General features: G+C 48.1%; 1 long non-coding RNA gene across 1 annotated transcript; it reads right to left on the bottom strand.

The window, feature by feature from the left end:
- On the bottom strand, positions 1 to 26,814 carry LOC127492283 (uncharacterized). Its single transcript, XR_007921439.2, has 4 exons — positions 26,678 to 26,814; positions 2,201 to 2,282; positions 526 to 628; positions 1 to 127 (listed from the first exon to the last, which is right to left on the bottom strand). It is a non-coding gene; the product is annotated as an uncharacterized lncRNA (long non-coding RNA).

The raw sequence follows: 26,814 nt of genomic DNA on the forward strand, positions 1-26,814 counted from the left end.
TGTGCCACTTCCACAGACTCCCTTAACTTTGGCTGAGTTACAGAGAAAAGTAGACTCGTCTGCTCCAAGTTGCCCAGGCGGCACAGCAATCCTTAAGTAATAGAAGTCACTGGGGTTTCCAGTTGATCTGAAAAATAAAGACCTTTTTCTTCTTGACTTGGGTTTAGGCTAACTACACCGACTTACGCTTGCTTTCCCTGACTGCTTTGTTCTCATCAATTGGATATTTAATTTAGGAAACCACGGTATGTAAGGAAGATTGCCTGCTCAATGGGATGCCACTGTGTTTATCCAACAATTCCTAACTGCGCCTTGAGGGGGAAGGACTGGGCTCCCCTCACCCCCAGGACAGGGCCAGCAGTGAGTGAGGCCTGCAGCCTGCCCGAGGCTGCCCTCGGGGCTCTGGTGTGTTTGCTCCTGCATCAGGGGTAGGTGGGGGTGCAGCAGGGACCGCCCTGCGCAGCTACAGCTGGGGGCCGTATTAATAGGTGACCTTGTGCATGCATGGATGGGTGCATCTCTCACCTCCTCCCCTTGCCTGAAAATCCTCTTGGGTCAGATTCCTGAGGATGGACCAGGCACGTGGCTCCCGACAGGTGGAAATGGGAAGTTCCTGGAGCTGTCGCGCCTCGAGAGAGAACATTCTGTGTTATACAAACCATTGCCCTGCATTAGGGTTCCTCGCTTTCTCAGCTGTGAATAACAAGATGGGAATTCCTCGGCAGACAGAAGCTAGTCACTTTCATTATTTCTAAAACTTGTAAGATTAAAAACATTTAATTAAGGCTTTATGAATGTTGTTCACAGGGGTTTGGCTCTGATCTTTGAGGTTCCTTCAGTAACTTCTCACAGTGCAGGGCGCTTCCCATGACATAGAAATTTCATTTTTCAGAAAGAAACTATCGCGTTTGAGGGTGCAGATGTCAAATGGACTAACACTGCTCATCAGGACAGCACAAAAAGATTTGGATTCATTGCCAGTAGGAATACGTGCTGGTGTCATAATCATGTCACGGTTTCACGGGCTTTTGTCTAGCATTCCTGTTCATTCAAGCAGCAGGGCTTGAAAACCTTCCCATGTTTTGTTCTGCCAGGTTTCCTCCAGCCAGCTGGGTGGTGTGGCTGTCAACTGACCTTTGCCTTCAAAGCGATATTTCTTATCAAAATGCACTTCATTTGGAAAACTAGAAAGTGTGCAGAGATATAGGAGAGCGACTGAAAAAGTTCATGGGCAGTAGAACTTAAAAAGTGCATTTGGTGCACAAATTTTGAAATCCACGCACAGATTTTTTTTCATAATACACACTTTCTGTGAGTGTTCTGCAGCCCCCTGGTGTGGGCTGAATGGTGTGGTGATGGCCAGCAAGAGCAGGTGCTGCGCTTCAGCCCAGCCACTGCTCCCTGCGTGCGGTGAGGCTTACAAAAGAGGGGCCCTGGGAGGTGGCTGCCTCTGGAGGACTGGCTCATAATGCTCTAAGGTCTCGGGAGAGGCAGAAATGCGCTGGCTTTGATGTGGGAATCTTATTAAGCCTTTCTATAGGGAACAGGAAGTGAAGAACAAATGTGCCCGTGATAATCACTCTCTGACGATATTCTTTGATAGTACTGGCTTAGCTGTTTTCAGCTGAAATCATTAGCTTCCATTTTTAGTATAACAACAGCTATTGGCTAAATTTGTCTACGGTAGGCCATTAGGATATTGGAATTAAAAACATTTTTGGAAAAAGGCCTGGTTGGAACCTTTGTTATGAAGCCGCTGGGTAGGAAGCAGGCCCTGTCTGTGGTCCTTGCGAGCTTTTTGTTTCCAGGCACACAGTCTTGGCGGTCTGCTGCCCAAAAGGAACACACAGACTAACTTCCAGTCTCCCTCAGGGGCCAAAGCTTTACTGCCTATCATATTATCATGTTAAGAAGTAGTAGATTTTTCTCGGATAATATGTGTAGTAATCTGCATTTGTACCTTTTTTTTTTCATTTAAAAAGTGATTTCTATATTGAGGATGGAATCCACATACTGTGTGCTGGCTTGTGAGCTGATTGATAAATTTCAGGTTATTAAATACATTGATCATTAAAAATTATATAAATCACCATGAAACTATAATTTAAGGCTAGCACTCAGAATCCATCACTTCCTCTTTACTCACTATATAATTAACTGGTTCATGATCTAGACTTAAGGAAGTGATGGCCAAACTTACAGTTTAAAAGTTGTCTCGGGAGCCATTCCATCGCGGAGAGCACGCCTGAGGGAAGGCTCAGTCCACCCAGCGAAGTTCTGACCTACAGAGAAGTTGCTTCGTGTTCACATCACTGATGGATGTAAACAAAACTATCCACACGCAAGCCAGAGCTATACTCGTTGATCAGTTGCGACCATAGGCTGGCTGCAGATAAAAGCGCTTGGTAGAAATCAGTAAATGCGTTTTTTGAGAATCAGCTGATTCTACGGGATTTACACTGAAGAGTGTTGTGCCTTTTATTTATTACTTGTAAATCGTGTGTTCTGCAAAGGGCCTGGAGAGAGCCAGGTGGAGCCGGCGCAGTGTCCAGGGCTGTGGCACCCTCGCTGGCTCCCAGGGGCAGCTAGGAGGACCCTCTCACTGCCACGCCACCCTCTCTCTTGTGCCTCGGGTGGCGCAGTTCCTGCTCTTCCCGAAGACAAGCCACAGTTCCCGGGGCTTGGCTCTGTGGACAGCAGTTCCTTTCATCTGTCTTTTTCGTGTTGATTACAGGGCAGGAAAGAGAACTGTTTTAAACAGTGACTCCCAGCCTGTTCGGTTGCCCCAGAACTCCACTGCCGTGGAGGTCGCTGCTCTGCAGCCACGCACGCTCCCGGGGTCCCCCAGCCTCTCTGCCTCTTCCTCACCGCCTTTCAACCGCCTTTCAACGCTGCAGTCTGCAAAGCTTCCTTCTGCTTCTAGCGCGGGGTTATCCTTCGCTGCAAGCCTTTGATCCTCAGGAGCTGCGGATATCTTCGGGGTTTTATGCCTGATCTCCCGCATCCCCCAGGGGCCAAGTCCCAAGCTGAGCCGCAGAGGAAGCCGACAGAAAAGGTTCCCGGGGCCCTGCCTTCCTGCGCGCTGAGCTGAGCGTGTCTTCAGGCGCCTGAGCAGACATTTTATCGCCGCTCAAACAGGAGGTAGCATTCCGAGGGGACCGGCAGCTTCTCAGAGACATTGGAGGGCCCCCCGCAGGCGCTCTGCCTGTCATTGTCTGTCTGTGTTAGCGCCATCTGGGCCAAATTATCTCCTGATCCTGCTTCGCTCGCAGCTGAGTTGCCCGCAAGTGCGGAAAGAGTAGAGATGGTGCGTGAAGCACTGGAGATGGCCCAAAGATGGGGAGGCAGGAGGATTGGGCCGCCCAGTCCTTCGCCTGAGTGAAGGCACACTTGGGACGAGACTGCGGGGCTGTCTGGGACTTCTAAGCAGGGAGCCGGCTCAGGGCTCAGTTGTCTGGTGTGAATCGTTGGTTGGGTCCCTCAGATTTAGACATAACAGAGTGGACTTTGAAGAGGACACGTTTTCTGAACAATGCATTATCATTTTTCAGCGTTTGTAGTCTGCTTATTCTATGCAGCATAATCCTGCTTAAAGCAGGAGTCTGGGTGTTTGACCTTCATTTCAATGTATGGGCTTTTCCTCCCGAGACTCCAGCGGTACGCTGGGAAGTGTTTAACAACTGGCTCCCTGGGAGAGAGAGGAACCCTGATTTGTGGCATTTGCTAATTCCCATGATGTAAACACTCCCAGCCTGGCTGACGTGGCGTCACTGGTCAAGGCCACTGCTTTTGTGAGCCAGCTCCAGCCCACCACCTTGCTTACCTGTATTCTGGAATGTTCCCTCACCTGTCCTGAGCAGAGTAGAATTCTAGCAAACTTAAGCATCAAGGGGAGAAAAGCCAAAACAGGAACAGGGCAGACAGCTTTGAGAGGGTGCAGAGTTGCACCTCCCACAGCAGATGCTGAGTCGGGGGTGCCTTAGTGCAGCCTGCCTGGGGATGCAGTGGCAGGCTCTGGGTTCCTTGTGTTCTTCTCTTTCTTTCTTGTATTTTTGAAAATTTTCAGATTTATAAAACGTCTGCTCAACCCATCTGAAAAGGTTGGTATAAGAATCATCTGAGACAATGGGTACAACTAGTGTAGACAAGAAAGGGCTTTATATGTCAAATGCATCAATACTAAGTTAACATCTGTGAATATTTGGACATATTACAAAGGTCATATTTATAAAAAATTATTTATGTGAAAGATATCACATCCACTGCTTTACCTCCCAAGATGTCAGCAACAGACAGGACTGGGCTAGGCCAAAGCCAAGAGCCAGGGACTCCATCTGGGTCTCCCATGTGGGTGGCAGAGACCCTAGAACTTGAGCCATGACTGCTGCTTCCCAGAATGTACTTCAGCAAGAAGCTGGAATCAGGACTGAAACACAGGTGTTCTGATATGGGGTATGTACATCCCAATTGGCATGTTCACCACTATGTCAATCATCTATGAAAATATTTTTCTTAGTATAATTTATTTAAAAAATTAGAATGTAAGGTAAGTAGAAAGAAAGGGAAAACACCAGGAGTCTTAGGACACTGATGAATCTAATCCCACATATTTTATGCATACTTTATTTTTTTAAGATTTATTTATTTTATTTGAAAGGCAGAGTTATAGATAGAGAGACACAGAGACAGAGAGAGATCTTCCATCTACTGGTTCATTTGCTAAATGGCCTCAATGGCTGGAGCTGGACTATCCAAAGCAAGGAGTCAGGAGCTGCTCCTGGGTCTCCCATGTAGGTGCAGGGGCCCAACAACCTGGAAATCTCTTTCCCAGGTGCATTAGCAGGGAGCTGGATCAGAAGTGGAGCAGCTGGGTCTTGAATTGGTGCCCATATGAGATGCCGGCTACACCACAGCCTAAGCATACTTTAATTTTATAAAACTACTCTGTTGTTCTTACTCCTCTATAACCTTGCTTACTTAACATTGCATGTACATATTTTAGTTGTCATTGCATATTATTTTACAATGTAATCTTAAATGACCACACAACATAAGTATTATATAGTTTTTTTGTTTGTTTTTTTTACAGAGTGGACAGTGAGAGAGAGAGAGAGAGAGAGAGGGAGAGAAAGGTCTTCCTTTGCTGTTGGTTTACCCTCCAATGGCCACCGCGGCCGGCGCGCTGTGGCCGGCACACCACGCTGATCCGAAGGCAGGAGCCACATGCTTATCCTGGTCTCCCATGGGGTGCAGGGCCCAAGCACTTGGGCCATCCTCCACTGCCCTCCCGGGCCACAGCAGAGAGCTGGCCTGGAAGAGGGCAACTGGGACAAAATCCGGTGCCCTGACTGGGACTAGAACCCGGTGTGCCAGCGCCGCAAGGCAGAGGATTAGCCTACTGAGCCGCGGCGCTGGCCGTATATAGAGATTTATAAATCATTTATCCTGTTCTTAATTATCAGAACTTTTATTATTTTCATTTTTCACTTATTACTAAGCAGTAATTTGATAAACATCATTATAGACAACATCTTCAGACATATTCTCAATCATTTCTTTAGGAAAACTTCTTGGAAGCTGTTTTTCTGGATCAAAAGATATTTTTGCAGCTTTGAAAAAAGGATTAAATGGGATCAGATAGGTGATGTATTTAGTGCAGCACAGTTGAGACAGGATAGAAACAGGACTCACAAAACCAAGCCCAGCACAATTTGACAGTATCATCTCTAGTCAATTAGGAGCAAGGAGCACCCACATTCCACACAGAGAAGACACCCCCTCCTGCCTGTGTGCATGCCAGAGTAGCCCGACGCCTCTAGTTTATGACCCTCCTGGGGTGGTGGGAGTGAGCAGCACTGCCATCTTGAGCGTGTTGTGTGCAAGGGGAACAGTGAATGCACAGAACACCAGGCAGGTGTTCCCAGGGGACACTGCTACACCTTCCCACCTGATCCAAATCCCTGCCCAGCTCCCCTCACTGAGCCAGATGGGAGGACCTGGTCCTGATGAGCTGGCTCCCTTGGGCTGGAGCATCCCGCCATAAACCCTGTCTGGGTTGCTTGTGAATGGTTGACCTCTTGTCTATTTCCATTGCAGTGGGGTCAGAACTGGAGAGGTACCACAGTGAGTAGGTGTGTTAAAGGCCCCCATGAGTGGTAGCTACTATTAACTTGCATTATTCATGTGTGTGGCAAACTATTGCTGTGCTGTTCTCCGTGGTGGCTTTATTCTAGGAAGTAGGATTTTTACAGTGGTTTATTGTCCTTGTTATGATAAAGAGAGTGTGACTACAGAAGGACATGATGAGTTCAGAAGGCTCACAGAGCCTCAGGAAGCCAGGGGTCAATTCCCTTGTCCTATCATTTATGTTCCTTGTTGCCATTTACTTTTGGCTACTTGTTCTGAGGGGGTCACTGGCGAGGGGGAAGAGACAGAGTACAGAGCTGTGGATCCTTATTCATTGTCATTTTGTAGTGAGCTTGAGTGTCGGGAAAAGTTCAGGTTCAAGTTTGAGCAACCTGGGGGATTATGTGTGGCTTTCACTTACCCTTTGCGGAGCTGCAGGCAGCTGGACACTGCCTGTGTATGTCCCAAATGCCCTCCTGTCCCCACAGGGCTCTGAGCCAGCTCCTAGAGGGGAAGAGCCATCCATCAAAGGCAGGCAGGCCTCAGCTCAGGTAGCCACCGCACTTACACAATTGTCCCTTAACAAGGGTCAGCGGGGAAGGTGTTCCTTCCTGTTTCTATGCTCCTGAAGGTTTTCATGTCCACGCTAACCCACTGCGGGCCTGGGCCAAGGCCAAGTTGCCCATCGATATTTTAAAGTAGTGGTGTTATAAAATTTATGGAAGACGCACAAAGGACAGTTCCCTGAAGTGACGAACCCGCTGCGAAGGGATATTGGCTAAAAGGAGATTTCCCACTTTGAAACAGTGTGAGATCAAGTGCCACGCCAGAGAGGCCCTTTATATGCAGGGAGCCTGAGCCTGGTGGAAAGTCTGCACTGGTCTCAGATCCCACCTACAACTGTTAATTTATCTGGTTATCTATTAACAGTCTCCTGGCAGCTTACTTTCATGTTTAAAATTAAGTGCCTGATTGATTATTTTCTAGAACTGTGATGGGCTGTTGTTCTATACTTAAGCCAATCCATTAGTGGGCTCTCTCATTACTGATTTCTTTTCCTTCCTTTCTTGGTTCATTGTGCATGTGTACATGGGTGTGCGTGCACATGTGTGCGCCTGAAGGTTGGGGGAGTCAGCGGATGGAGGAAGGGAGTCTTTGTTCTGAAACTGGAGGAAAGCGGGGCTTTTATATTCCCCAAACTACCTATCCACAAGGATGTTCAATGCCAAGGAGAGGCAGTTATTTCTCAACAGAACTCATGGGAAGAAACAGCAGCCCAGAGAACTTTATATTATAGTGGTTTCATTCTATCAAAAATCTTAATATAAGCTTCTCATTTGAAAATCCTCTACTCGTCTCTTATCTGCTTTGGAGGAATATTCAAATATTTCCATGTTCCCAAGATTTGCTTCTGAGGATTTGGATTTCATGACTTTTTTTAAAAAATGGGTTTATTAAATCTTGAATAGATAGGAAAAAAACAGCATATGTAAGGCAGAGCTCCTAAGTCTTTGTGTTTGGGGAGATTTCTCAGGGAGTTGGGAGCTCTTTGGTCCCCTGAGACCTCGGGTGGCCAGGTGTGGCCTCAGGGGTCCTGGACTGTCAGGCAAGTCCTCTCTGGGTGCCCAGGACACAGTGGACCCGGGCTTCTCAGAGCAGCACCAGCAAAGCAGACTCTTACCTGTGTCCTACTTGGGAAAGTTGGAAAACACTGGGAGACGGTGTCAAGGATGATGGTCAAATGAACATCCACGTCCCTGGTTCAGAGCTTCAGCAGGCTGCGCCTTGTGTATTTTAACCACTCCTGCACTGAGGGTACATGGTCCTTCCAGCTTACAGATGGGAACAACAAGTATGTGTGGCTGGCTAGAAACAGCCATGAGAAATCCAAGTTCCTCCTTCCCCAGCCCATAACAATGGCTACGTGGGCCTAGAGCTTCACCTAGCATCCCATGACAAAGAAGGACAATGGGGCACAGCCAATTGCACCTTATACTGGGTTTCCAGGTGAGCCAGAGAAGCATCATTCACCATCAATGGCGAAGCGAGGAGGAGGCCCCTTGTGACTGTCTGCCTGCTGGAAGGTTCTATCGCAGACAGGGACCTCTCCCTTGTCTATAACCCAAGGGCTTATTGGGAACAAGCAGTCGATCCACATCATGGAAACATATTTCACATAGGAGGGATGTTCCTAAAAATGTCCAAGGCGATGGATGTTTTGAAAATCTAGTTACACGGAACATACATCTGCAATAGAGAGGTATCTGTAGGAAACCTTCACTGAGATAAAGAATTCTTCTCTAACACATTCCCAAGGCACTTAATGCGTCAATCTATATTTTGGACTCAGGCTAGACTATGTCTGGTCTTAATTACATCTGTTACGTCCCCTTTTCCAAAATAGGTTGTGCTCACACAGATCTCTTAGGAGGGTACCAGCAGACTTACTGCACATTCCCTGCTTTGCCCACCTCCCCCTACCCAGAAACACTCCTCAACTTCTGAGAGGCTCATTGTTCTGCTGCTGAGGCACTATTATATGGTTAGGGTATGGAGATGGGGGGAGTTCTCAGGGAGCCAGTGTTGTGGCACAGTGGGTGAAGCAGCAGCCACTTGTGACAACAGCATCCCCTATCAAACTGCAGGTTAAAGTCCCAGCTCCTCCACTTCTGAGCCAGCTCCATGTTGGTGCACCTGGGAGGGCAGCTGATGGTGACCCAAGCACTTAGATCTTTAACCACCCTTGTGGGAGACCCAGATGGAGTTCCTGGTTTCTGATTTTGGCTTTGCCTAGCCCTGGCTGTTTGAGGGATGAGCCAGAAGATGTAAGGGGTGGCTGTTTGAGGGGTGAACCAGAAGATGTAAGATTATTCTCTCTTTAATGCTCTGCCTTTCAAATAAATGAATATGTCTTTAAGAAAAAAAAAAGAGAGAGAGGAAGGAAGAAAGGAAGGAAGCAAGGAGAGAGAAAAAGAAAGGAAAAGAAAAGAAAGGAGAGAGAGAGAGAAAAGAGGGTCAGGGCTGTAGTGGGTGTTTATAAGCACAGGCCCACATCTGAGGGCCTGGAACCCCATCCCAGCTCCCTATGTGTTAGCTGTGAGATCTGAGCAAGTAACTGAACCTCTTAGGACGCCCAACCCCTCATATTGCTGTAAAGATGGAGGAATATAACACATAAAAAGAGAGATGGAGGTCAGAGTATTGTGGAGGTTCACCTTTGCTAGGCTTGATCCAGCCTGGTCTCCACATGAGAAAGAATTTAAGGAAGAGATGTAGAAAAAGCTGTGCAGAGAAACAAGATTTATTTAAAGCAAAAGTACAAACTCAAGGAATAAGCATGGGAAAGCTTGAGATAGAATGAGCTGCAATCAACAAGGTTCAAGGCTGTCCTTATATACTATCTGGAGCATGTAGGTGTGGTGTCTGGGGGTGAGGCTTAATTGAATATTCATAGAGGGTGAGGCTTGGGGGCGGGGATGGAGTTCTACCTATTTCCATGTCCTATTTTAGAAATCTCAGAGTTGTCATGGTATCAGGTGCATGATGGAGTGGGAGCACCACCCATGATAATTTCATTATAATTACTTTAGAACAGCCTGAAGGTCATCCTAGGGACCCAGCCTGAAGCCATATTGGATATTTTTAGCTGGCACCAGTTCTTTTTTTTTTTTTTACAGTACAAATTGATTTATTTAAAATAGTTACAAAAAAGCATAACAAAATAGAGATTATCCTTAGAATTATTAATGCTTTGTTAAAGATCAGGTAGGATTAGAGGGTAAGAAATGGTATTGGGTGGGGGGAGCACCTGACTAGTTCTAAGGCTTTAGATACAATGCAGTTGATTACATATAATTCAGCCATCACATACTGGGGATAGTAGTTGGGGGATCAGAAATTTATCTACAGGAAACTCCTCCACAGATCCATCCAGACCTCCCCAGTGCCGTCCTTCTCTACTCCTTAGGACCCTAAAGCCATGCAGATGACAACATTCCCACCCTTCTTTCTCCACCCCATTCCCTATCCATATATTCTTTCCTCCCCTAAGGTGCTGTGCAAGCTGAGAGCAGTCAACTCTCTGCAGCTGGAACATATACTATTTTGGCTACAGGGATCCTGAATGATTAGAAAGGCTGTAGGGACAACCTCATTTTAATACTTGAATTAGCCATGAGTACAACTGGTCTCTTCCCCAACACAATCTAGATGCTCTTGACTGTGACTATCAAGCAAGTGAGAGATCAACCCTGCCTTCAGTGACAGCAGCAGTGCACTACCCGCTCACAGCTCACAACTATGTGCAAACTCCCTGTCCAGGGGGTAGGTGTAAAACCACCGTGTCATCAGTGCGCTCTTTCTCTCTGAAGAACCTCAGTCCCCATGACAATCATAAAGACAGAATAAATGCTTGCAAGTTTGACAACAGGTAAAGGCACACGGGCTGCTGCCACATACACTGCAGAAAGGAGCCCAGTCTGAGGCCACTGTCACTGCTGGGCACCTGCAGTGCAATGGCTATGGGATCACACGGACTTCGAGTTTGCAATCTACTGTGGGAGGATCTAGGCTTAATGGGAGAACTAATGAAGAAACCTTAGTGTGAAAAGCGCATTTGTTACTACTGTTCCTGCTGGGGAGGCTCAGCAGAGAAAACTGCACCACCTCTCCTCCTTCCGCCCCAGGCACTGTGCATAGTCTGCGGGAAAGGAGAGAGTGCAGCCAACTTGAGCATCCCGAGGCCAGTGTCCTCCTAGGCCCAGACCAGGCTTCTGGCCCAAAGATGGATCCTAGAGTTGAAAGAGCAACTGACAGCTGCAGAGACCCAGATGTTTATTTTATTATTGCATAATGTAGGAGATTTTCCTTCCCCTGGGGAAGCTGAAGGGTGAAGTCTTCCCAGCAAAGAGCTATTTAATAGATTCCTGATCAACATCCAACCTAGTATGGTTCAGGTCTCCAACTGTAATGTATACGTTTTCCCATCTGCAAGGTATTGTAGCTTCCGTGTGGTTTAATAAACTTAGCTCTAGGAGGCTAAGCTATCTCCCCGGAACTTAGCCTCTGTCCTATTTACTGACCTAATATCCCATGGCCAATTGAGTTAGTCAGGTTATCTTTACTCCAACGGACCCAGGCCCTTTCCCGGTCACCTCATGTCCAGCCTTCAGCTCCAGTGTGACCACTCAACTCTTCTGAATGCCTGCTTGTGGCAAGTTTCAATCATACCACCACCATGTGCACCCCACTACTATCACCTATGATGTCCACTGGGAACAATATAACTAAGCCCCACGGAAGGGGCCGTTCAGTCGCACTTCAAACCCTCTCCTACCCCAAGAACCCACAACTAGAGCTAGATGACCCTCACTAGGAGACCGGCACAGGCGCTGTGGGTGGCACCGGTTCTAAATGGCAAAACCTAGCAGCTGCAGTCTACATGGAAGGGAGTGCAGTTTCGGTCGTGCACATGGGGCTGTGGTGCATGTGTGCTTCCGTGCAGGTGCTGTCAATCCTCAGCTCCTCGTTGCTACCTCCTTACCCACATCGGGACAGGTACCAAGACACAGACAGAAGTAACAAGTTCTCGTGTTCCCCAGCATGGCCGTGACTGTTGTTCACAACCAGGTATTCTTTACCGGATGAACCACTGAGGGGAGAGGAGCTGGTAAGCTCTAAACACGAGGAAAAGATTAGGAGATGGAAAGGATGTTGTCTGGCTTAATCTGTTTATGCTGCATACATGTTTTAAAGGATTTCCCTATACCCCATAAAAATGCCCACATCTTACATGTTAATAAAAAAATCTGTAACTTAAAAAGAAAGCAGCAAATGCTCAAGACCAGTGTGGTTGCTCAGTGGAGCAGTTGTTACTGGGGGCTGGGAATGGAGGAACTCAGGCTGTTGTCATGACAGTTCCCAACTAACCCGGTGACCTCTGGTTGGTTTCCACGCTTGAGTGTGGTGGTGATTAAATAGCGTGATTCTCTAGCCTTTCCAGCCAAGATCGCCTTAGTGCCCTCTCTCGGCAGAAACTCCCCAGGAAGATCTGAGATTGGCTGTTCTTATTTTTGCCCAGCTTCAGCACAATTCACACATATTCCGCAGTCTGGGCTTCCAAAATAGCACAGAGGATTCTGCAGAACATTCCAAAAATAATGTCTGCTGCTCAGGTATCACTTGGAAAATGGTGCCTCTTCCAGTGGGCTGTATTTCAGGTGCTCTCGGAAGGAAACGGGTTGTGGAAACCTTGAGTTCAAGAACAGACAGCAAAGATGCTACTGAGTGCATTCTCTTGTGCCTAGACAGGATCTCCCTGAAGCAGAAGTCATGCAGCCTCGACTCAAAGGATTGAGGTTGTCTGAGCGCTTGAGCAGAGCCAGTGTGAAGCAGCCACTCAGGAAGCCCAGGTACAATGGAATTCATAGATGAAGGCAATTAAAGCTTAGTGAGGTGAAGTGACTTGTCCAAGGCCACACAGAGTTGATTTCCAAGGCCAAGGTCAGGATTCTTTCTTTCCAGGGTCCGTACCTGATCTAGAATGGCTTTAGGGTCCTTTGTTCATGGCACCTTTTATATTGGATGCAGTTGTGCTATTGTTCAGCCATGGTTAAAATACATTCCCTGGTCCCAGGGACTTTAGAAACTGGTGCAAAATTAAAGGGAAAGGACGCGGCCGGTGCTGTGGCACAGCGGGTTAAAGCCCTGGCCTGCAGTGCCGGCATCCCATACAGGAGCCAATTAGAGTCCCAGCTACTCCACATCCAATCCAGCTCTCAGCTATGGCCTGGGAAAACAGTAGAAGATGGCCCAAGTCCTTGGGCCCCTGCACCCACGTGGGAGATCCAGAAGAAGCTCTTGGCTTCAAATCAGCTCAGCTCTGGCTGTTGCAGCTATTTGGGGAGTGAACCAATAGATGGAAGACCTCTCTCTCTTTCTGGCTCTACATCTCTCTGTAACTGTCTATCAAATAAAATAAATCTTAAAAAAAAAAAGGGGGGGGAAAGAAGCCAGGATGAGATAGAGCAGCCAGGGGTTCTTTCAAATGTAACATCTGCCAGGAGAATCCAGATGTGTCTACACAGCTTTTCATCTTCAGTGTCGAAGATGACACACCTTTTATTTGCAAACCCAGTCTTCATCTAAACAGGTAAGGCCCATCTACTGTTCTCTCCCGCAGCTCTGGCCTCTGACCAGAACGTTCACTCACGCAGACTTATCTAGCTACGTTCTCAAGATCCATTTCCCAGCATCACATCTTATCTAGGCATCTCCATACACACTCAAAGTGTTTCTTTCTAAAGAAAACAATAACACTTTAATGCTCATAAACACAGGAGCACCCCTGCCTGTCCCCTAACTCTTTGGATAGAGTTTCTCATCACCTCGGAAATGAATCTGACCCTTTGCCCCAGGGGCGTGTGTGCCAGCTATTAAGGACTGTTGAGGGACAATCTGTGTAGTGGGGAAGGTGACATCTGTTCTGCAGAATTTACCCTTCTTTGTGGGGCTACCCTTTCACCTCTGTGGCAGGTCCTTGTCTTTCTGATAGGCTGCCTGCTCTCCTAACTTCCAGCTTGTCTCTGGTGGGGGAGGTGGGGAGGACGATGGCCAAGAGAAAGCACCTGGCCTTCCACAGACCTCCCCTACCCGCCCATCCATGGGCAAGGTGTTTGCTCTTCCACTGTGCTGTGGTACTGACTGGTATGTGTGTGAGCTTGTGTGCAGATGGGAGGAGAGGGAGAGGTGAGGAGGGAACCAATTTATGAATCACATCTTGCAAATCGTTCCATTCTGAGCTGGTTGTAAACTCATTTCTTTGCTTTTCTCAAGCTTAGATTTATGTGATGGGATCATGGGGCTTGTGTCCTTTTTCAGCTCAAAGTTCGGATTTAGCAGGGTGTGCCATGGAGATCTTAGGTGATTTGCATGCTCTGGGCTGATTGAGTTGCCTTCTTTATGGGATCATTTTTAGATGGATTGTCTCTGTGGACCTCCGTTCTTTTGTTTCTGGGGTTAAGAGGTTACATCAAAAACCTCCTGGCCTGCTGCCTGATGTGACCTGTGAACTGCAGAGGGCACAAGATCACGAGGCCATAAAATAAGGCCCAGACATTAAAGGTGTCATTCTGATTGTCCTCACAGGACAGGAGTTTAAGGCCAGGCCACATGATCAGGGTGGAGAAATGCTGAGGGAACAAAAAGCAGGGAACACCCTCTCCCACAGCTCATTCTACAGCCACAGGAGGTGGACACTGGGCAGATCGCTAAGACTGTCAACTGGATCTTTCTACTGTTTCTGGTAGGAGGGCCCGAGGATGCTCACCCACCAAGCTGCAGACGGTTCGGTGTAAAACCTTAGGGTTTTTATTGTATCGCTAACAAGCAGGTTCAATCAGGTCCAATTTTCTGCCCTGGCCACGGGAGGACAGCAGGCACTCATCAGATGGCTCTACAAGCTGGCACCGCAGAGTTCAAACTCTGAGGAAGGGCAGCAGGACAAGGCTGAAATCTGAGAGCCATGGCCTGTGCGGCTTGGAAGCGAGAGCTCAGTATTAGCTGTTGGTTTTTTAAAAGGGGAAGAAGCACTGGCTCCAAGTCAAATCTCCAAAGAGAATGTCATTAGGAAGGGGAAGAGCTATTTGGAATAACGATAAAGGGCTCCTTGTGGCCGGCTAGCATTTCAGGGCCAACCAAAACAAACACGCAAGGGAAATGCAGCGAGGCCCAGCAGGGCCCTGGTGGAAAAGGGAAGGCTCTGACTCAGGATGCTTGACACCAAATAAATTATCCAGAATATTCTACAACCATAAATGAACTTCCACTGATTTATGCAGAGGTTTCCAAGGTCTTTCAAAAATGCATGTGAGGAGCATTTACACTCCCTAGTGGCACGGAAAATGTTCCACAACAGCAGAAAGGAGCAGAGCTGAGCATGGTTGAAAGCCTGCAGCTACAAATAAGCTGCCCTGGTGGGGGAAAAGCCCATCAACAGGATCAGCTGTGGAGGGTGGGGGTGGGGGGCGTCCTTGGAGAGAGGTCAGGGTCCACTCTGCACTGTAGCATGGGGAAACTGAGTCCTGTGTCGGGGTGACTCTGAGACACCTGTCCCCAGATCCAACATTATTCTCATGCTCCAGCAAAGTGGAGGGAAAGCTACTGGTTTTTTGGACAGTTCTCATCCACTGGTTCATTCTTGCAAATGCTCATGACAGCTAGGGTTGGGCCAGAACAAAGCTAGGAAGAGGGTGCTTAATTCAGGTCTCCCACATGGATGGCAGGGACCCCAAATACTTGAGCCATCACTGCTGCCTCCCAGGGGCTGCATTAGGAGGAAGCAGGAGTCAGGCACTCCAATTTGAGATGCAGGTGTCTTAACTGCTAGGCTAAATGTTCACCCTGTTAACCAATTTTAAGTGGCTCCAGGTTTTCTGTGTTTGACTTCTCTGTCTTTGAAAACAGATTTCTGTCTAATAGTGAGTCCAGGTCTCCTTTTCCCCCTAATTGTTCCCTTTTTCTCCTGACACCTGCTCTCTGAGAGGTCAGAGGACCCCACTTAGGTGCTTACTCTTGCTTGGACCTGGGTCAGTGGTGTTTAGGCCCTTAAGTCTCTGGTTTGCATGATAGATAAAGAAGTCACAAACCCCAAGAGTGTGGGAGAATAAAGAATGCAGAGAAGATCTGAGGGAGCTAGTAGAAGGTGCACAACGCCTTTGGATGGGGCCTGTGTTTCACAGTTTTCTTTCAAGCACCTACAAAGCTGGTTATCCTGGTCCATGGGCCTGGGATGTCCTGCCTGCCTTCTCCACCTGTTTGAAACCCAGTTTTCTTTTAAATACCAGGCTAAATAAACCCTCCCACATCTGAGAAGTCTCCCTGTAGCAGCCAAGCACAGAGTGATCTTTCTTTTCTGATCATGTGGAATACCTCTGTTTGTCCAGTGTGTGTTATGCTTGGTTTTCTGCTGTGAATGAAACAGCATGTACATGTGCATATGTATTTATATTTTATACATCAGCAGCAACATCGAGGCCCCTTCTCCAGCTAGACTGTAAGCTCCTACAGAGCAGAAGTGCCCATCCTTTCTCCCACTCATCTCCCTCTCCAAAAATATTTCCGGTCAATCACGGCATTGGCTTCTAGGGTGCACTGCATATCTTCTTTTGACGAGCATTCACTTTATTAGAAGTTCAGTGAAAGAAAGTTTATTTATAATGGCCCATGTAGGGGCCAGCACTGTGGTGTAGTGGGTAAAGCAGCTGCCTGCAGTGCCGGCATCCCATATGGGCACTGGTTTGAGTCCCAGCCGCTACACTTCTGATCCAGCTCTCTGATATGGCCTAAGAAAGCAGTAGAAGATGGCCCAAGTCCTTGGGCCCCTGCACCTGCATGGGAGAGCTGGAAGAAGCTCCTGGCTTTGGATTGGCACAGCTCTGGCTGTTACAGCCATTTGGGGAATGAACCAACATATGGAAGACCTCTCTCTCTCTTTCTCTCTGCCTTTGCCTCTCTGTAACTCTGCCTTTTAAATAAATAATCTTTTAAAAAATGCCCCAAACACCCTATTGCCACGCTCCATGAGCCTGTGAATGTATAGAATATGCACACTTACAATGGCCCAATCCCATGTGAGCACCACACAGCAAAATAGGACAGAATCTGCAGGTGGTGCTTTCAGAGGGCCTAGGCCAAAGATAATTCCATTTTTATTACTATTATTATTTATTTATTTGAGAGTCAGCACGTGTGTGAGAGAAGAGCGTGGCTGAGAGAGAGAGAGAAAAATAAGTGGGGTTGGGCTGAATTAAAACCTGGAGCTAAGAACACAATCCAGGTCTCCCACATGGGTGGCAGGGACCCGACTACTTGCCCAGCATCTGCTGCCTCCCAGTGTGCACTGGCAGGAAGTTGGAGTCAGGAGGCCAGAGCCAGGAGATTGAACCCATGTACACTGCCGTGGGACATGGGCTAAAAGCCTGATCAGAGAAGGGATGAAGAGTGAGTCAGGCCTGGGACCAGGGCTGTGACATCTGGGACCTACCCTCCAAGATTGTGATCTAAGTGGTCTGAGCTGGGGCTTAAGTGTTTCTTACAAGCTCTTCAGATGACTCTACTGTGTAGCCAGGGTTGGGGATCCCTGATCTGTGTGGTACAGCCAGACCTCTCTGGCCCCTGAGTTTACCAGCTGTGATACCTATCCACTCAGGTCTGCGGCCTTTGAATCTCTGTACAAGTCCATGGGAGGGAAAATCCCACTGGCTGAGCTTGAGACCAGGTGGCCATCTTGGCCCAATTAGCTAGGGCAGGGTGGGGGGAGTGCTACCACGTGGGATATGGGATCTATTTCCCAAGAATGAGAAGGTTGTGTGCTGAGCAGACATCTTCAAAGACTGGTATAATTCCTTGTGCCATTATGGTATCAAAACTACTGGAACTGTTTGTTTGTTGTGAGGTCTGTGGGCTCTTCAAAGGCAGAGATGATCAATTTTTGAAACTCTATGTATTCATTATGATTGCTTTCTATATTTTATCTTGCTTTGACATCTTGGGACCATGTGGACCCAGGGAGAAACTGCCTCTGACAGCCTTAGCTCATTCCTAGGCATAACAAATAACTTGGCAGCAAGAATGCCTTTGATATGCAAACTAACCAGTCTATCGCCCCATCTAACACCTTTCTCAGGTTCAGGCAGCCCTGACACCATCCTCTTGCCCCACATCTGCTCAGGACCAAGTAATAGGCAACCGAAGATCACCCCTACAGACGGGGCCCCACTGAAGTTATTCAAAGTGCCCAAACTTAAACTTGCCCAGCAATCTACTTGGCCCCACCTGCTCCTTCCCTGGAGAACCACAATAAAGGCTCCTACCCTAACAGAGCTTTGCTTTCACTCCCTCTGCTTCCAGACCCACGCTGCTGCTTCTCCAAGTGGCTCTGCCTGGTAGGGCACGGCCTATCCCCTCCTCCAGGGAACCGTAAGAAAGTCTCCTTCCGATGGCTGTTGCCTCTGAGTTTACTGACCTCACCATACCTGAGTGAAAACAGGTTTTAAAACGGCCCAAGGGGCCAGCGCTGTGCCGTAGCAGGTAAAGCCACCGCCTGCAGTGCCGGCATCCCATATGGCTGCCAGATTGAATACCAGCTGCTCCACTTTCGATCCAGCTCTCTGCCATGGCCTGGGAAAGCAACAAAGGTGGCCTAAGTCCTTGAGCCCCCACACCTGTGTGGGAGATCCAGAAGAAGCTCCTGGCTCCTGCCTTCGAATTGGCCCAGCTCCTGCCATTGTGGCCATCTGGGGAGTGAACCAGTGAATAGAAGACCTTTCTCTCTCTGCCTTTGCCTCTCTGCAACTCTGCCTTTCAAATAAGTAAATAAATCTTTAAAATAAAACAAAACGGCCCAGCACCTGGCACAGTAGCTGTTACAGTGCACGGAGAGATGGACCACTGATGCATGGATGGACAGATGAACAGATCCTTGAGAATGGAGTGCGGGCGTGATGTCACACGTACCTGCTCCAGCCCTGGGGGATGGGTGCCTGGGCCTCTCCTCCCATGCCCCTTCCTCTGTCATGAAAGGCATCACAGGAAATTACAGTGGAAATGAGAGAATGGAGGGACCAGGTGACTCCCTGAAAAATAGCAATCAGACTGAAGACCTTGTGCAGAAGAAAAGGTGTGGGTTCCATGTCCCTGTTCTTGTGGGAGCTCTTCAGAAATGATGAATGGGCGTGCTGTGACATTTATGTCATGGTGTCAGGACTTTCCCATCCTCCTCTCATCTTCTCTCTAGGACAAAAGATGCTGGGCACCAAATAATTGTTGTCTCTTCTACCAAAACCTGAGAAAACTGACAAACCTAACCCTCAATCATTAGACCTGTGGATGAATCATGGGGCATGGAGGGAAACTGTGCCTGGTGCACACGTAATGAACCCAGGACTGCTGGTGATGGATGGATGGATGGGGGTGAACATTAATCTACTCTCACTCACCCTGATGATGTCATTTTTAACCAGCCGTGAACTTCACCCAGAAGCCAACCTGGAGATGGAGTAGTGATAAGTGGGGGGAACAGGGGGGGACACTGAGGGAGAAATGTTAACCAGACTCCAAAATCCTGATGGTCAGGCCTGCTACAAGTTCATTTAAATGCTCTGTTTAGCCCTTGAATTTGAAACAAGACAGGAACTTGAATCCAGTTCAGCTGCCACACTCAGGCACGAGAATAAAATGAAGGTCACAGGAGAAGTCCGGAAGGAAGATGAAATGGCCTTGGAGATGAAAAGGAGGCCCAGGCCGCAGTTCATTTAGAACGAGAGTGGCCATCTGTCGATAGTGGGTGCCAGATTCCGGATCTTTGCTGGACCATGTGGAGGTGTGTGTGTGTTTTGTGTGTGTGTGTGTGTGTGCGTGTATGCATGCAGGTGGGCCTGTGGCTATGCACGTATTCACCTGCTGGAGTGGAAAAATAGATAGTCAGAAGCTGCAGGTCCTAGGGTGATTAATGACGCCATAAACAAGAGTGTCAATTTGTTAAGTCAACAACAGGAGTCACAGTGCACTTACCCCTCATATAGGATCTCTGTCCTTAATGTGTTGTACATTGTGAATTAATGCTATAACTAGTACTCAAACAGTATTTTGCACTTTGTGTTTCTGTGTGGGTGCAAACTGTTGAAATCTTTACTTAATATATGCTAAATTGATCTGTATATAAAGATAATTGAAAATGAATCTTGATGTGAATGGAAGGGGAGAGGGAGCGGGAGAGGGGAGGGTTGCGGGTGGGAGGGAAATTATGGGGAGGAAATAGCCATTGTAATTCATAAGCTGTACTTTGGAAATTTATATTTATTAAATAAAGGTTAAAAAACACAAAAAACAACAAAAAGAAGCTGCTGGAAAGAAAAATCTCTCTTTTGTTCCTCTATTCACCCAGTTAGAGATTTACTTATGTGGGTCAGCAACTACTTCTATGGAGGGCTGGCTCACTCCTGTTTCAATGCATGGGTTACCTCTTCATGCAATCAGATGGCCTTGGTCTGAATTCCTGCATTCGAGAAAGGGGCTGAGATCTGGAAAGCTGGTGCACATGTGGCACTTGCTCAGACTACACCAAGACAGCAGGAATTGGGTAGCAATGAGGTTGCAAAGCAGGGGGTGTGGGACTCGGGGATGGAATTTGCTTAGCACTCTGCCAGTGACCTCCTCAAGGTTCAGGGCAAGCCAACTGCCTGCTGGGTGCACTGCAGAGGCCCACAGGCAGGGAGAGGGATGTGGGTGCCAAGGTTCACCACTGGGGAGCCAGGAGGAGACAGCGGAGGCCAGAAGACCATCAGCCTCATCCCTGTGGTGCCACCTCACTGCCTTGGCTCTGTAGCGCCCCCTGGGACTCAGTCACTGCCTGCTGCCCAGACATCCTGCCCCATAGTGCCCTGGCCTCCCTACTCTCTCAGCCCTCCTCTCTTCTGTGTCCCTCTCCCTCTCTCTTATTGGTTCCAGCCACATCAATCTTCCACATCTTACTGTGCCAGGACACACTCCCGTCTCGGGGTGTTTGCAGCTCTCATTTCCTAGAGTGCTCCCTGCTCGAATATGACCTCGGTTCCGTTCCCAGTTACTATTCAAATGTCAACTTCAGAGAGGCCTCTCCTAACCACCTACTTTCTTGTTAATTTTAAAGGCAGACAGAGAGCGAGAGAAAGGGGGTGGAGGTGGGAGGCAGAGGGAGATATCGCCCATCTGCTGGTTCACTCCTCAGATGACCAGTGCAGAGCTGGGCCATTTCCAAGGCCAGGAGCTGTGTACTCCATCCAGGTCTCCCACGTGGGTGGCAGGAACCCACATATCCGAGGCATTACTGCTGCCTCCCAGGATGCATGTTAGCCAGAAGCCGGAACCAGGAGCAGAATTAGGGTTCAGAATCAGGCGCTCTGATATGGGATGCCAGCGGCCCAAGCAGACCAAACATGGACCCCATAGACTCCTTATTTAAAGCAGCATCTCTCACTCTCTGCCCCGTCTTGTTGTCTTCAGAGCACTTATCACCACTCATTATCCATGTTGTGTATGTGCACGTAAACACATACACACATTTCTGTTGATTTAATGGCTAACGTCCATCTCTCCCCATTACAACGTCACTGATCAGAAGCAAGACTTTGATCTTCCTCATTCACAGTGGGACCCACGGCGCTCAGAACAGCGCCTGCGCAGGAACCTTGCTGAAAGAATGGGCCGGTGCGTGCAGGCGAGAGGCTGCGAAGCAGCCCCCATGCGGGCCCCTGCCTTCAGGACCCGCCGTTTAAGCCCCCTTCTTCCTTCGCTACTTCCCCGCCGCCTCAGTCAGTAGAAAACTTCATCTCGCCCGGGGGCAGAGCTGTCTGGTTCTGACTGATCACGTATTCTCCCAAATCTATTATTTATGCCCAAACCATACGCCCCGGGTTCTGCAGGCCTCAGGCTTCGTGGGCTCAAAAGCCAGCCTTTGAAACATAGAATGCTTTTTCCCCATGAAAACTACCATGTCTGCTGTGAGTTTCTAGAGGCCTCTTTTGTAAGGTAGGAGCGAAAGCCTGATTCCTTTGACAGCGTTTTGTGGTGTCATCATTTCCCTGCAGGTCAAGTGACTGTCCCTGGGGCTGCCTGGATGTCCCTGCGGCTGCTAACGCGAAACCTTCCTGCCACATCCTCTGTAGCAGAGGAACTCCGAGTGAGTGTGGCAAGTATCGATGAGCCCAGGAAAGTCGTAAGAAACACTTTCGAAGAGGTGCTGCAGCATTAGAAAACAGAACTCAAGACAATAAAGCCCAGTGTTGCTGCGGATGAGGGGAAACACCAGAAGCTGCCCATGCCATGCTTGTTGGCTCCAGGATTTCTGAAGAGCGCTTGGCAACAGAGTGCCAAGGGCTATGAAACTGTACCTCTCCTGATGACCCAGGGGCCTTTTTGGGGAATGTACCCCATGAGTACTTGGACAAGTCAGAAGGAACAAATGAAATGGCACAGTTTGTTCAAAGAGAACCATGTCATTGTATTTGTAAACGATGAAAATATCCAATACAGGAAGGGGGTTCGGGAGACCATGACTTCTCAAACAATAGGATAGTTGTTGGGCTCAGGGTTGGAGAACTGCTTTAGCCTGGGTGGCTTGGCAAATCCCAATCCAGTAGAGGAAGGGCCTTCTCTACTGCACACCATCAGTCAGGGATGCAGGCTCCGAAATTAGGGGTGCCACCGTTTCCTCTCTGTGTCTGACAGGTGGATGAGGGGAGGGAGGGTTGCAGGCGAGGTTTCATGAACCAGATCTGGAAATAACAGGATTCTACCCATGCTCTAGGGGCCAGGACTCAGTCATGTGAGTGCATCTAACTGCAAGGGAGACTGGAAAACGTAGTCTCACTACAGGCCCAGAGTGAAAGGGCAACGGTTGGGTGAACACAAAGCAATGATTGCCTCATTGTTGGCATGATGCACATGTTGAGAATTCCGACACATGAGAATTTAAATAATAAGTAATATTTAGGACACAGAAACATCAATTAGGGCTAATTACTAATAACCATCAATTGCAGCTATATGATCAACTAGGAAGTGATTTTAGAGTACTGTGGGTTTTGCAGTTGTGTATCTATTTTCCCTCCCGTGAAATGGGGGACTGTCATGAGGTGTTAAGAAGAGTGGCTGTGAAATCATGTGATCAGAGGTGAGGTTCCATTATGCCAGTTACATAATGGAGACAGCTTCATTAAAATCACAGAAACTTATTTGTGATAACATGGTTGACCCTGGAGGACGTTATGCTAAGTGAAATAAGCTAGACACGGAAAGACAAATACTGTGTGATCTCACTGATGTGCAATCCTCAAACAGAAGCAGAGGGTAGAACGGTGGTTGCCACTGGCCACAGGGTAGGTGAAATGGGGAGATGGTGCCCAAGTGGTATCTGATGAACAAGTTCCGGGGTTCTAATAGATAGCATGGGAACTGGTGGATGTGCCAATTACTTTTCTTTAGGGGTCAGAGTTGTGGTGCAGGGGATTAACCTACTGCTTGCAATGGCAGAATCCCATATCAGAGTGCCGATTTGATTTCTGGCTGCTCTACTGCCTAACCAGTTCCCTGCTAATGTGTCTGGGAAAGCAGCAGAAGATGGCCAAGTATTTGGGCCCCTAAAAGTCACACAGGAGACCTGGATAGAGTGCTGGTCTCCTGCGTTTGACCTGGCCCAAACCCGGCTATTGTGGTCATCTGGGGTGGTGGTGGTGAAACAAAAGATGGAAAATTTCCCACTCCACCCCCCCTGTTTCTCCCTGTTTCTCTACACTTTGCCTTTCAGGTAAATAAAATAAACCTAATAATGTTAATTTGCTTGTGGAAATCACTGCACAATGTATATGTAAGTCATGTTATATACCTTAAGTATATTTAAATTTTGTCAGTTAAGTATTTCAGAATAAAAAAATAAGATAGGGAGAGGTTATATTTAGTGTAGCAGTTAAAATGTTGCTTGGGACACCCACAGCCCATATCACAGTGTCTGAGTTTAAGTCCCGGCTCTGTTCCCAATTCAAAATTCCTGCTGTTGTGCACCTTGGGAGGCAACAGGTGATAGTTGAAGTACTTGGATATCTGCCAGTCATGTGAGAGATCAATACTGAGTTTCCAGCTCCTGGCTTCTTGCCTGGCCCAGCCCTGGCTATTGCAGGCATTTGGGGAGTGAACCAGTGGATGGAATCTCTCTGTGTTTGACCATCTATCTATGTGTCTCTTTGTCTCTCCCTGCCTTTCAATTAAAATGAATAAATATGCAAAAGTTTAAAAATAAATAACTGAAATGTTATTATGAAAGAAACAACACACAGATGCTTTTTTCAATTATTGTTTTTCTGCTTATAAAATAAATGCCTCTCAGGGCAGGCACTGTGGCATAGTAGGTTATGCATCTGCCTGTGGCACTGGCTTCCCATACGGATACCAGTTCGAGTCCCAGCTGCTCCACTTCCCATCCAGCTCTCCGCTGATGGTCTGGGAAAGCAGTAGACAATGGCCAATGTGCTTGGGTCCCTGCACCCATGTGGGAGACCTGGAACAAGCTCCTGGCTCTGGATTGGCCCAGCTCCAGGCATTGTGGCCATTTGGGGAGTGAACCAGCAGATGGAAGATCTCTCTTTGTTTCTCCCTCTCTGTCTGTAACTTTGCCTCTTTAAATTTTAGGTTTTTTTTTTTTTCATCTTTATTTATTTATTTGAAAGAGTTACACAGAGGGAGGAGAGGCAGACAGGGGGAGAGAGAGAGAGGTCTTCCATCTGATGGTTTACTCCCCAGATGGCTGCAACGGCTGGAGCTGTGCCGATCCGAAGACAGGAGCCAGGAGCTTCTTCCGGGTCTCCCATGTGGGTGCAGGGGCCCAAGGACTTGGGCTATCTTCTACTGCTTTCCCAAGCCATAGCAGAGAGGTGGACAGGAAGTGGAGCAGCCGAGTCTCAAACCGGCGCCCATATGAGATGCTGGCGCTTCAGGCCAGGACGTTAACCCACTGCGCCACAGCGCCAGCCCCAATAAATAAATGTTTTTTAAAAATGCCTCTTACTGTAGAAAACTAGAATGATACTTAAAAGTATGTATCATTGTGGACATTTCTTCCATCACACAGACTATTATGTGGGAGTGGTTTTCAACAGATGACGTATCTTAAAAAGTTCACCAGATCTGGACTGCTGCTGTGCTCCTGAGTATGTTGATCTGTGACTTTCCTGGGGTTTTTGTCTCCTGCAGGTGTTGACAGTGCCCCAAGCAAGGAAAAGTGCTTTCCTAAGGGTCTGACCATGTCCACAGGCTGTTAAGTAAATGTCGAGGTTCTGTGCTCACTGCCTGTTTTCTGGGCTTTTCTTCTTTCATTTCAAAACAAAACAAAGTCATACTGCTCAATATTCAGATAGCTACGAGTCTAGACGGGATTATTAAGTGGTGCCTTTTTTTTTTCCAGGGAGGACAATGATAAGAGATCTAACATTCACTCCACATAGCCCTGGGTAATTTTTTTTCTGTCATCTTTAAGGATGATGCACAATGTGTGAATATGGCCCACAACTGAGGCCTAATTACGATTCTCCAGCGAGCTTCCCACTGCATTTTGGAGGAAGCCTTGAGTGAGCACTTAAGCAGTAATGCCTCCGAACACACCGCTGTGGACTCGGAGGAGGGCTTTGATTCCTGCACCAGGAGCAGGCTGCTCCCACGCTGCTCCCACAAGCACTTTTATCACCGAGTTATTAGACCATTATGGTCTACGATTGTCTTTTACCGCCTTTGATTTTTTTTTTCTGTTGTCAGACGTGAGGAAAGTGATGTGTAATATGATCCAAAATGCTCTGGTTTGTTTTAATCTACTGTTTTAAGACATTATGGCTTCCTGCCATTACCGTCCCTCTGGTAGGGCCCTAGGGCTCCTAGGAGAGTCTGGGGCAGGCTGGGCACTTTGGGGCCTTGGTGCAGAGTGGGGGCCTCAGAGCCTGGAAAGTGCTCTGAAACCTGGTCTGGAGGCCTTGGAAGCCACTGGAAAGGGGCGTGGCCTGTGGACTGTGCAAGTGAAACTGGCTCTTCAAGAGAACTCTTCCAAGCTGTGAGTTCCAGCAGGTGCTTGTGTGGATTTAAGGTCTTTGTTTTCAGTTGCTATAACTTAATTTCTTTCTTTCTTTTTTTTTTTTTTTGACAGGCAGAGTGGACAGTGAGAGAGAGAGAGACAGAGAGAAAGGTCTTCCTTTTCCATTGGTTCACTCCCCAACGGCCACTGTGGCTGGCGCACTGCGCTGATCCGAAGCCAGGAGCCAGGTGCTTATCCTGGTCTCCCATGGGGTGCAGCACTTGGGCCATCCTCCACTGCACTCCTGGGCCACAGCAGAAAGCTGGCCTGGAAGAGGAGCAACCAGGACAGAATCCGGCGCCCCGACCGGGACTAGAACCTGGTGTGCTGGCACCGCAGGCGGAGGTTTAGCCTATTGAGCCGCGGCACCGGCCACTATAACTTAATTTCACAGTTTGGGTCATTTAGAAGGAAAAGAAATGCATGTCTTACAGTCCTGGAGGCCAGGAAGGGCAAGAGCAAGGGGTGTACCTGGCGAGAACCTTTTGGCCAGTGTGGCTCCTCTGTAGAGTTCCAAGGGCACAGGGCACCCCATGCGTGGTGAGACAGACCAAGTTTGCAGAGAGAGTTCGCTTTCCTAACTACTCCCTCAATAAATGCATTTATCCATTAATCCGTGAGTGGCCGAATCAACTAGGAGGGCAGAACCCTCATGATCTAATCACCTCTTAAAGGCCCCTCCTGGGTCCACCTATAATCCTGCCTCTGCCTGTCTATAACTGCGTTTCAAATAAATAAGTAAAAAAAAAAAAAAAAAAAAAGACACACAAAAAACAACAACAAAAAAATTCCACCCCGAGTTTGGAGGGGACAACCTCACCTCGGAGGCGCTACAGCCTTCTTAGTCTGAGGCGGGTTGCAGCACACCTGGCTTTTCAACGCGGAGGAGAGAGACTCACCAACCAGCAAGCACTGCTTCTGTCATGGCCGGCAATGCGTGTCCGTCTGGTTCTGACTGGATCGGGCGGGCTTCACCGAGTCAGCCTCACCCACCGGGGACCGAGGTCTGTCACCTCACGCGGGTGAGCCCGGGCCTCCAC

This window comes from Oryctolagus cuniculus, chromosome 10, assembly GCF_964237555.1.
Source record: "Oryctolagus cuniculus chromosome 10, mOryCun1.1, whole genome shotgun sequence".
In the NCBI taxonomy this organism is placed as follows: domain Eukaryota; kingdom Metazoa; phylum Chordata; class Mammalia; order Lagomorpha; family Leporidae; genus Oryctolagus; species Oryctolagus cuniculus.